A 13,112-nucleotide genomic window follows, 5' to 3' on the forward strand; every position below is an offset into this window, starting at 1 on the left:
CCCAGACCTAGACAAATGCCCATGGAAATCATAGTATGTTTAAGGAAACGATGATTTAGAATTCCTCTCCACCTGCAGCATTAGGACATGAAGTAGAAGGATTGAGGATTTCTCCTATTTATGAAGTTGTTTTGTTCCAAGGATATGCCTGGCTGGTAATATGGAAGTGCGCATGGTGAAAGTAGAAAGTCAATGTGGTAAAAAACAAATCTTGTGTTGCCATAAGATACTGTATTTATTCCCTTTCTGTAATTATCCTATATATTTTATGAGTCCGATATCTGATCTGTCCAGGCTCTGGATAATTTTAAGCTCACATATGGGGACCAAGCAATTTGTTCATGTTAAAGATTCAAAAAGTGAATCTTCTAAGATACTACAATGAAACAAGTCTTTTCAATAAAATGGAAACATCTAAACAGACTACTGCAATTGAATAGGAGTTAGGAATGAGCTAATGTAACAGAAGACAGACAGAAGAGAGCACTTAATGCATCATGGGAATTTAGAAAAACCTTTCTTCTGATGATCCAGAAAAAATACTATTTGGCACAAACTATAAATAGCAGCAGCAGCAGCAGTAGCTGTAATAATTATAAAAATGACTAACAATTATAAACAACTTATATGCTCGGATATCATTCTAAGATCTTTGGATAGATTAATTTATTGAAATCATTAATTTTGGAGAAGTGAAACATCTAGTAAACAATGACCCTTTCCTTTCCCTGAACTCATATTTGTTTACTAGTGAACATGGACTCTATGCTCTTCCTTAACTCATGTCTTAAGGGGATATTATGGTCAAAATGGATTACATTTTAAGAAAATAGAACAATGGGACCCTACACACCTCTGATCTAAAAGGAAAGTATATCATCTGGCAAGAATAGTCTCTGAACAAATGCTGGAACGAAAACAACAAAAGGTTAAGTGTTTTCAGATTTTACCTGCAACTGCTACAATTTTGTAAAGCAGGAAAGCTTTCCCTTAAGCAAGAACTTGGCTCTTCTCATTCCTCATTCACAGACTCTCCTTCCTCTCACTGTGAAGTAAGAAGCTTCTTTGGGACGCAATGACAAATCCTGGGGAAGCGTTACACTCATCTTGCATTCAGTGCTCCCATTGAGGCCACTTAATCCAATTGACGTCAGCCCAAGCTCCGTGCACAGAATGTGCCACTCAGAATCTAGGAGAATCGATCACCCCTCAACTTGTATTGCCATGACACCTATTTATCTAAGCCTTGCAGTTTCTTTTTCTTTTAGTTCTCCTTCCACCCCAACAAATGGGAGTATATGTTTTTTCTTTCTTCACAAACAACACTTACTAAAGCCCAAGTTTCATCATTGGAAAATTTAGACTATCATTTTGCAGTGATAATTTCTTTTACACTTTTCTGAATAAAGCTTTGGTGGAAAGCCAAATTAGGCTAATAAAATGTACCACAAATGTCAGATCAAGTTTTGACTGGGAGGTGGTTATTATTAGACATAATGTTTTTCTGAGTGGATATTAGCATGGAATTTTAAGTGTTCCCATTAGAGAACAGAAGAGGTATATGAAACATCTACTCTCTTCTGGGAAACTCATATACATTGAAACATATAAGTTGTTTCTCAGTCAGATAGGATCATTCCCCATCCACCTTCCAGGGGATGTTTGGTGATGTTTGGAGACATTTCTAGCTATCATATCAGGTAGATGGGGACTAATGGCATTGAGTGGCTGCCTAGAATCCCAAACAAAGAATTATAGGGCCCTCTCTCAACAAAAATCTCAAGAAAAGTCAATCATTGATTGATACCAAGAAATTAGCAATCTTCTTTGCTAAATTGTAAGTTTTTTCTTGAAAGTAGTTACATCATTGGAATTTTCACCTGCACATACCATACATTAGTTACTATATTTGTGAACAAATGCATACGATCCTATATAGGTTTATAAATATACTTCTAATTTAGAAAAAATAAACGTGTCTTTTGTCTTCCAGCCTGACTTATTTCACTTAACATGATTTAATATTAGGAAGTTAGAACATGTGATGCCAATGTACATGATCAAATGATCTTACTGTGTCTATAAAGTTAGTAAGTGGCAGTATTTGACAGCTTGAGCTGGAAAAGTTGGATCCATGCCCCCAAATAGGCTGACCTAGACAAAAAGTCTCTTTCAGGAAACTAGCATCCCGAGGCTGGTCCCTAGAGGTATTTGACATTTCCCATGAAAGAGATTCCTTTATTTAAAAAAAAATCTCATTCACAAGAATGAGAAGGCTTGGAAGGCTAAATTATGGAGAATTATCTGGCAACAACTCCATGTCAAATACTGAGAGTACATAAAAAAGACAATTTCACTTACTCCAGCAAGGGAAACCTCTGTCAAACCTCTACTCTGGCTCTAGTTATACTAAGAACCTACATGTATGTAGGAGTGTATGTATGCATGGTTTATTCTCTTACTTTTCCCCATTAAAATTCAGACATGAATTAATCATTATATTCACTTGCCAAGTGTCGTAGAGCGAGACAGGTAATACAATGTATTAAAGTGAAGTCATTCAGCAAGATGAGAATACCAGTGAAGTGCTGACTTCCATCCCAAAAGACAAATTCATTCATCAGTACTTTATTTTTGCAAAGAAATGTCAACCAGACACATAGCACATAAATACAACAATGTGATGAGTGTTAGAACATAGGTAAGAGTTGAGATGGGAGCCCAGAAGAAGAGGCCCTCTAGTCTATTTGGAGACAAGAAAGAATGCTTCCTCAAGGTGAGAAAACAAGACTGACATTATCAAGTAGAATGGCAGATGTTGGGATTAATGGGAAAGAAGGAGGAAGACCATGAATTTTGGGGGGTAAAAGTGTTAATTTGCTTCTAAAAGTCACAGGAGGCCCAAAAGAATTTTAAAATGAGAAGACCTAGTCAATAACATTAAAAAGATCATCACATTATTAGCATGATTTGGGGGAAAGGAAAGAGTAGAGGTGGAGAGACACATAGTTTTGTGCTATCGTAGTTCTATTCAGGTAGGAAGAGATAAAGGCCTGGAATCAAGGGAGTAGTGAAAATAAAGAGGAAAATAAAAATCAAACTTGAATTAGACTTTGAATTTATAGAACTTCAATATGGAAGGCAGCAGAGAGAGAAAGTTTCTCCCTTCAGCTATAAAAATTGAGAAAAGAAAAGGCAGTTTATAGTTAGATAGTTACTTTTAAGGTACCCATGTTAAGTAAAAGTATTCTGGACCAAGCTATTGTCAGGATGTTTAGCAGGCCCATCATTTGTTAATCATTGGAAATACTTGTGATGTAGGTATCATTCTCTTTATTTTAAAGATAGAGGTTAACAGTGGCTAATTTGTATTATTAACTAGGTTAGGGAGATTGATAAATAAATATGAATGCAAACCAGCTAGAAATACAGAGAATTTTGGACATAGTATCAGGATTGCATTAACATTTAAAATAAATTCTTCAAGGAGATTACCCAAACACAGTGGAAGAAATTAGAAAGTTAGAGAGAGGATGGTGTCAAAAACACAGAGAAAAAACTTAGTGAACAGTCTTGCTAAGAAGTCAGATATTTCCCTGTTTTATTTAAACTAAGAAAACACCTCTTTGCAAAAGCACAGTTAATGAATAGCACATTTTTTGGAGATAGTATCCCTATATATCCCTATATATATATATGGTCTGGAACTCATAATCCTTCTCCCTTAATGTCCCACTGCTGGAACTACAGCTGTTTCTCACCATGCCCAACTCCCTAATGGTCTTGAGCCACTCATTCCCATGTCCACTGCATCCATTCCAATTAAGTCTGTTGATTATCTGAAATGATGGGTGTGAAGCCACTTACACATGACACGCACACACATGCACATACTTAAGTAATGATACACTGTTTAAATAATCTAATCTCTGGCTAAGGAAAACACCTAAAACTCTACAGCTTTTTAAAATGTTAGTGCAATTGTGAAATCTGATTGTTACCCACACTGTACAATAATTAGAATTCTGGCATGAAGAAGTTGAGGAGATTTTTCTAAGATCCCAAAGTCAGCAAGTTACTGAGACTCTGAATTAGGATTTTTCCAGCAACAAAGTTACTGACCCTTCTTCAGCTGAAACACCCCTTCTTTAAGCTAACAAAATGAAACCACTGACCCTTTTGTAGATAAAAGGAAAAAAAAATGTTGTTGCTAAGAATTTGGAGACTCCTCCAATTTCTTCCCTTGTCAGGGTCTCGTGTCAACTAGGTCTCTCTTGGGTTTAGAGCAATTTGACCATCTCCTGTGTGGTTGAAATTGAACAAAATAACTCTTGGTTGCAAGGACTGTTCTCCATTTGAGAGTGCTAAAGACGACCCTCTGTGTCTAAGAGACATCATTCCCATATTCACGGCATAACTATTCACAGTAGCTGAGCAATGGAAGCAACTTCTGCACATCAGTGAATAAATGGATAGGTATTGCATTACGTATACACCATAGAATATTTCTCAGCCTTTGAATAAAGAGAAAAACAAATATTGCATAATTTCCTAACCTGTACAATGTAAACAATTGAACTGACAGATGCAGAGAAAGAGTTGTCAGGGACTAGGGTTAGGGACAAAGAGTGAGGATTTGGGAGACGGTGGTTAAAAGATTAACAACTTCAGTTTGGGGAAATGAATTAAAAAGATCTATTGCACAATACCCTAAAACTTTGAAGCCTATTTTTAAACTTAGCCACTACAAAAGAGCATGTGACATAACAGATCTGTTATTTAGCTTAATTTAGCCATTACACATTATATACACATATCAAAACATAATGCTTACTAGGCACTGGTGGCTCATGGTTCTAATACTAGCTGATATCAGGAAGCTGACATCTAGGGATTGCAGTTCTAAGTATCCCAGACAAGAAAGTCAGTAAGATTCTTATTTCCAATCAACTTCCCAAAAGCCAAAAGTGGAGCTGTGGTTCAAGTAGAAGAGAACCCGCCTTGAGTAAAAAAGATAAATGATAGCTCAAAGACCTTGAATTCAAGCATCAGCACTTAAACAACAATCAAATAAACAAATAATAATGTTGTACACCACAGTTGTATTCATTTTTGTCAATTATGAAAAATACATATTTTTAAATTTCTTTCCCATATCTACTAGGTGCAAATAGTACCCAACCAATCAATAGTTGTAATAAGCAAAGCTATTTCCAGAACTTCCAAATATTCCTTGGGGTCAAAATGCTCTTTTGCTGAAAAGCACTTGTTCTGATATGTAGTACCTTCAACATACCTATGTGTAGTCTAACACTGTGCACATGATTCTTCCTCCTGTAACTAAATCTACATATTCCCCAGACCCTCACTTCTGCCTTTCCGCTCCAACTAGCCATCCATTTCACTCTACATTCGAATAGTTCTTCTCTTGGGGTTTAGATAAAGGATCTCCAACTCCTTTCTTGACCTGGTAACTGAAATGTACCCCTGATTTGGAGACCAAAGCAGTGTAATGCAAGTTTCTCTGATTGTGCAACATTTGGGTGGAAAGGGCCTCATAAATCACCTTATTGTTTTGTATGCCTTAGAGGATGCTGCTGGGGATGGCAGAGAGTATGACTCACGCTCTGTACTGCTGTAATAATAAAGAAAATAAATAACGGAACTGAGAAGACATTAAGTGAGGAAATGAAGCAGATGCGTGAGGCAGAGGGATCCTACTGCCCGGCGTGTAAGTGGACATCACCCAATTACTGGAGAAGCAGAACTTAGGAAGAGAGCTGCTGAATTACAGTTTTCTGTATGAACTACCGAATGTACAGTCAGATTGCACTGAATTCCCCAGGCAAGCATTTTCCTCTGAGCCCTATTTCTGAATAATAAGGAAGTACATGCAATAGGGTATTCATAGTTTGTTCTGTCGTAAATCATAAGGGTACTAATCATACCTAATGTTTGTGCAGCACTTCCTGGTTTACAGAGTACTTTCCCCTATATGAAGTCATTCTCCCCGCAACCCAGTCCTGCAAAGTCCCAGCCAGGAGAAAGAAGGTTCTTGAGTAATACTGGCTTTCCATAGGTTTATGAAGGCAGAACATGTTTATGGTCACACAGACCCCAGAATCTGAAGATTAGAGTAAGAATATCAGTTCAAACTAGTTCTGGAACTTTGCAACTTAAATTCTAAGTTTGTTCTGTGGAGAAGATAACATGTAGCAGAAGTATTCAATCAAGTCAGGGATTTTTGTTTGTTTGTTTGCCAGTACTGGGACTTGAACTCTGGACCTGGGCACTATCCCTCTGGCTTGTTTTGCTCACTTGAACCACAGAACCACTTCCAACATTTTCTGCGTAGTTTATTGAAGATAGGACTTTCCTTTAGAGGCTGATCTTTAAATTAGAATCCTTAGATCTCAACGTCCTGAGTAGCTAGAATTACAGGCTTGAGCCACCAGGATCAAGCTTGGAATTTTATTGACAGTACTCATTTCATCCTATGCAACACTAAAAGTGCACTGGGTTTGTTGAAGATTAAACAGATCTATTGATGCAAAGTTCTTGTAATAGAGCCCTATCTCTCAAGTCATTGATATTCGGTTCATCTTTATCCGGGCTCTCATGTCAACTTTCATATTATTTTTCTATAACCAATGTGATTCTCAAAGTTGACTTTTGATTGTAGTATCATTTTCAGCCAAACACTGGATACGAGTCCCACATAAAATTACTTAATACAATTAAATTTCTTGCTCATATCATATTCTAGTTTTGGGAATTAGTGTGTGCATTTGCTGGGATTTAGTCCATACAGATATTCAGAGATCAAAGGTCTCCAATCATATCTCTACCATCTCCAGGTACTTAACTTATTCTCCTTTTGGCAGATGATGAAAGCTACAGGATTGTCTGCTGTATTAGCCAGTTGAAATTTTACAGTGATTAAACTTTGTAAAACTCAATAATATAGAATACCTCAGTCAGCAAAGTCTGAGAAATATAATCATGTGACCAAAGAAAGAAGAGTTTACATGCTAGAGAGTACTAGAAACTCTTTTGTAGGTCTTGATATCTGGGACTTTTCCCCCCCAAATGCTGGTCTATACTAAGCTGTGATGTGCTATGACATTCTGACCCAAGCAGTCTCTGCAAACCCGTCATTCTCCCATGACCTTGGTGTAGTACAGTGTAGTTCTAAATAAGACTGATTCCATTTATGATTGGAATCCAAGTTAAAAACAACCTTTCCTATTAACAGAAATATAGCTCCCTTGATATATTCTAGGTGCTTAGAGATTCACTGAAAACATGACCCATGATGTAAAAATCTAATGCCTTGTGAAAGACAGCACACTTACTTTCAAGGCTAAAACGTAGAGAAATGGGTTGTCATAGGTACAAGATCAAGCTGGATCAACAGGAAATAGCAGGCAAATGGAGAAGAGCTGAAAGCTAGAAAAAAAAAATCAGGGACTAGATAGCTAAGACCAATTTAAAACTAGAGAGGTATACAGAGACATGGAATAAGATTTTAAAAAACTTGACAATGGAACTTTACTTAATAAAAGATATATATATACATATGTATATATATGTATATGTATATGTATATGTATATATATATATGTATATATGTAAGAAACCTGGCGAAGACAACCTTAGACAAAGTACTGAAGAATTACAAAAGAAAGGATTAAAAACATTGGTTCTATGGTTTGCAGGTCTGTAGTCAAATACAGAGTCCCTCTTTTACTAATTATATGGCTGAGCAATATTTTTCAAATCTGTGAAGCTCAATTTTCTCATCAGTAATATAGAGGGAAAAAATAGCTTGTTCCTCTCTCAAACTTACTATGAGAAATATAGCAATGCATTTTTTTTCTATGATTTGTGATCACACAGATAAATCTGGATCTAGAATTAGGGCTCTAGTTCTGGTTGAATTCCTAATTCACCTCATGATCAAATTTTTCCTTTGTTGTAAAACATTTGCCTAGGTTTCATCCGTAGCAGTTCAAATTCAGTTGCTGTGGTCTGGCTTTCCGAGCTCATATTTTTACAAAAATTGACAGAGGTTTCTAATGAACATGGGTGCATTTTCCCAGACTTTAACCACTATTAGATCAGCAAATGATTCTGTAAAGGCTCAGTAGCACATACCTTTAGTCTTTGCACAGCATAGTCTCTGTTGCAACTACTCAAGTCTACATGTTAAAGTCCACTTATATAAAATGCATGTATATGCATTTATATAAAATGAATACAAACATAATATGAAAGTTTCAATAAAACATTATTTCTGGTTGCTGACGTCTCACATGTTTCACCTTTCACTAAACATGTTTCATCATTTTAACTCTATAAACATGAAAAATGTCTCAGAATTCAGGCCATGTATGAATTTTAGGATGCCCTACTTGGCACTTGGGGCCCAACTTTCCCATTATGTAATCCAGCAGAGGTTCCTAGACTTACCCATGTATCAGAATCACCCAGAGGGTTGATAAAAACCCACAGTGTTGAACCCTAGATGTAGACTTTCTAATTCAAGGGATTGTGTCAGAGAATTTGCATTTCTAAGGAATTCCTATGTGATGCTGATTTCTGCTATTCTAGGGGATCATTATTATTATTATAGGGCAAATTATTATTGTACAAGAAGGCCCAGAACTCCTTGCTCTTCAGATCTTTTTCTCAATTTAATATCGTATTTCTCATTTTTCACCTTTACAAAGCATCCATCAACTTTGTACAGAGATTCCTTGTTAAGAAATTCCTGTAATAAAGATATTTCCTATTATTTTCCCAATCATGTTACAGCCAATAAATTATAATGTTTAAAGCTGGGGCACTCATGACTCAAATCTATAATCCTGAAACATAGAGGATGGTGCTTCAAAGCCAGCCTGAGGAGATATAGCAGATAAATATAAAATATAAATATATAGTGATTACATATGTAGTGCCTTTACATTTGTTTAGCATTGGGTAGGTGCTCAGCTTCCCTAGATTTCAGTTGTCTTATGGTCTATAGTGAACAGCCAATAAGTATTAGTTGCTATTATATTTCCGTGTAAGTTTTTGTAATAAAGACATTGTAGTAGAAATAACATGCTTAAATCGATAGCTCACATTAAGGCGAGCTAATAACAGCAGTGTCAAGATTTCCTTTCTCCTCAGTATGTAGATTTGTAGACAATTAGCTATTCTAAGGCCACAGTTATACACAAGACCTTGAAAATTGTAGCCTAGTTTATCTTAGTACGGGTGTTAACATATTCCCAAGAAGCCATTGAAACACAAATATAGTATATGTATCATAACTCAGTTAAAAAATATCCGGTGTTAAGTCTGTTGCCTTTATTCAGCATAGTTTCAAAAATGCAAAAATTTCATCTTATTTACAAAAGCAACCCCTCCCCCAATAATCCAAACTAAGCTGCCAATAATAAGTATAAAATAATAGAACTTATTTCCAGATTATAAACTTCCATTCATTATAAACCTCAGAATGCTGCTTTCTCTTTTTTTCCCCTCTATCTCATCACATCTTAATTGATTTAAAAGTGCCCTTTAACAACAGGCAATGTGCCTTGTACTAGATGGAATTATGAGGAATTCTACCTGGCTGATCTTCAAAATGAACAAGAGTGTGAGCGGGTCTCATCAACTCCATCCTGTCCAACACACCATGTCTGACACACTACCCTCTCTCATTGGGATCAATTACAATAGTCTCTTAATTTGTCTATCAATTCTGTCTTAGTCCCTATAATTTATTTTTCACATTGCCATGAGAAGTTAAAAAACAGTAGCTTATACCATGATTCTTCTGCTTGTAACATTGCAGTGGCTTCCTATATTAATCAAATACATTCTCTGTACTTTGACTTGTCTTTATCAAAACTGTCTGTCTCTTATTTCTTTCTCAATTTCCCATTATTTTCTTCCTTACTTATACCAAACCATTCTCACTGACATTCTTACTCCTTTAACATTACTAGTATTTTTCTTACCCAAGGAAGTTTGCTTGTAATGTTTCCTTATCCAGAGACACGTTTTCATCTGATTTTCCATATATCTCTACTCAGTCATGTATTACTCAGGTCTCAGCTCACCTAATCATCTCCAGCTTAACATTTTTTTTCATTTTTAAAAATATTCTGATGAAGTTAAAGCACTTTAGATTCACCATATATAATGGACACATTAGTTTAAAATTTTTCATTAGTTTGACATTTTTTTCCCTAGTGAATCACTTTGACACATTCTATTATAGGTTAAACAACTATTGACCTTGTTAAATTAGACATTCACCTTTTCCATTAGACATTTTACTATTCCCTCTTATTCTGTCTAGATCAGCTGAGACATATGCCTGCCTATATTCTTGTGGCAGTTCTTCAATTAATTGAATGATAGTTCTCCAAAATTAAGTAACAGTGATAGTCAGATCTTTATTCTTATATTTTTATTGGCTTCAATTATTTGTTAAAGGAGGATACTGGACCCTTAAGTGAATGTTTATTCTTCACACTTTAATGTGATGTATCTGGGGCTTTCATATTGAGAAGCCAAATTATATTCCCATTTATATTGAGTTTTACTAGGAGAATTACAAAAGTAAGTGAATTTGAATGAAAGCAGAATCATGTGCTGAACAGAAAAACTAAGAAAAGGGTAGGATAATATTCCGTAAAGTTTTACATGTATCTCAGTGGCTTAACCTGCTTAGTCTTTCCCCACAATCTTTATTCTTAACGTTACTGTAGAAGGCTACATGAATAGTATTTGTGGCTAAGTGTTATTTTAGGACATTCAACATTACATTTTATTTCAGAATGTTTTAGAATTTTCAGTTGTGATTTCAGTGTTCATATTTTTTAACTTTTGTAAATGGCTTATGTAGGATATAATCCTGGTATCTAGTCTTAATTATTGTAATGGAATAAAAAAGAAACTAGCTCCTCCTTGTTGATTCGATCGATGCCTTGATGTAATAGGGACACATACCATGATTTGACCTTTTCTCAGATCTGGTCCATTGCGTTAATCTTTGTCTTGATATATTACTATATCAAGTATACTATTATATACCACTGCCACCAGAGAAGCCATGGCTGCTGGAAGACTCAATATCGCTAGAGGCGTCAGTTCTTATTTACTTATTTATTTATTTATTTTTAGTGATAATTACTCTATCACTAACTACATAGTTAGACAACTGCTTATTTATACACTCAACAAATATTTGTTGAGTGCCTACAGAAGGGATTAGTTAGTTTCTAGAAGAATAGATATAAATAAACTCATAATAACAGAAGGGACTTAGTAGTTCCTAGAAGTATAGATAAAAATTAACTCCTATTGATAATAGGATTGTTAATAATATTGATAGGAATGAAATAATACACAGTATGAGCAGTGGGCTTTTCAAAAAAAATTAGGATGATGGGATTACCTAAATAGAATTGGCTTGTGTTTTTTCAACATTATATCTATTCAAAGGAGGAGGCAACAATGCTTGATAAGAAATGTACTCATTACCTTGCTCATGTAATTGTAACCCCTCTGTATGATATTTTCACACAAAAAAAGAAAATTGACTGTCCTTGGAATAAAAACAGCATGGCTTTTTATCTTTACCACAGTTATCACGAGTTCTAGAATATAGACAATGTCATTATTTGTACATTAAGGATAAAAGAACCTCCACATTTTGTTCTTTGTCACATGACCCTGAACACAGTAATAAAGTTTTATAAAATTTAAATACAGTTTCTTTTCCACTGTAATCTCATCATTATACCAAATTCACCAAACAATGTGATTATCCTTTTCTTACCAGGTTACAATTTAAAGAATTCAGTATTTTATGAGTTTTTCTTCTAGCATATAAACATCATGTATTCCACTCACTCTCTGTGAATGGATTTATGTCATTCATATTGGTATTACCTTATCCCCTTTTGTTGTTTTAGAAAACAAGATAAGCATGGATCAGGTTTTCTGCAGTTAGTTTGAAAGCAAAAGTAATAGTCCAGGTGGTATATTGACAGAAAGAAGAGAAAGATCATCTGAAAGGCAAGTTAGAAGCTACTCTTACTGTGAGAAATGTGGCTCAATTCTGTTAGAGTTGTTTGAGAATAGAATTCAATAGAATTCAAACAGAATTCACTTTGGAACTGTCTGTCTAAGTTGCTCTGTTATTACTTGTTATTTGTTTGCAAATTTGTGAAAATACATGAATGAAATTTCGTAAGCAGAAAGCATGGTATAACATATATTGCTGAGGTGAGGCCTGGTAAGAATACAGTTGGGCACATCTGGATTTCAAGGAAAAGTTTCAGAGAAGACAGCAAGCTGAGAAGGCAGATATGACAGTCATTCAGTGAATACATCTTTTATCTTGACAGGAAATCTTAGCTGTTCTGGCTTTTCCTTGATATCTTCAACTGCCTATGCATTAACTTCATATCCATAATTTTTACAGTGAATCCAATGCCTAATTTAAAACACTTCTCCATATATCATCACTTTTTCTTAGTAAGATTATGTATTAATTTTTAGTATATCTTTCATGACCCTTCATTTATTATTATGGTGTCTTGAAAATATCTGTTTAAGAATTATTAGTACTTAAGGTGAAGGCAGGACGGTAATGATGGACTATATTTTCTTGTGTCCACAGTGAATTTCTCATAGCTCAAGATGCAGTTACAATTAACATTTAAGATTTCATATATTTTTTCTATCTCCTTCAGAAAATCCTCTTATCTCATCATACTATTTTTATTATTGGTAGAGATAAATGTGTTTGTGATTTGAGCTCTATCAAAAAAATCAAGTATTTGCTAGGGGCTACTGCCTATACTTTCTTAATACTCTTTTTCACTATTGCATTCAGTTGACAAAATCCCAACCATATTTATCTTATTAATACCTGATTAATCTTTCACTTCTCACTTACAGTGGGTGTAATCAATTGATTGTGTTGTCAATGGATATTGATTACATGTTCTTTCTTGAACTCTTGGTGCACCTTTGTCTTTAATCGGCAATTCAGTTTTGTCTTGTTTGATCAGAACATTTTTAACCATGGTTTTTCCATCTCT

The sequence above is a fragment of the Dipodomys merriami genome, unplaced genomic scaffold (assembly GCF_024711535.1).
Source record: "Dipodomys merriami isolate MVZ:Mamm:240054 unplaced genomic scaffold, mDipMer1.0.p SCAF_21, whole genome shotgun sequence".
NCBI lineage: Eukaryota > Metazoa > Chordata > Mammalia > Rodentia > Heteromyidae > Dipodomys > Dipodomys merriami.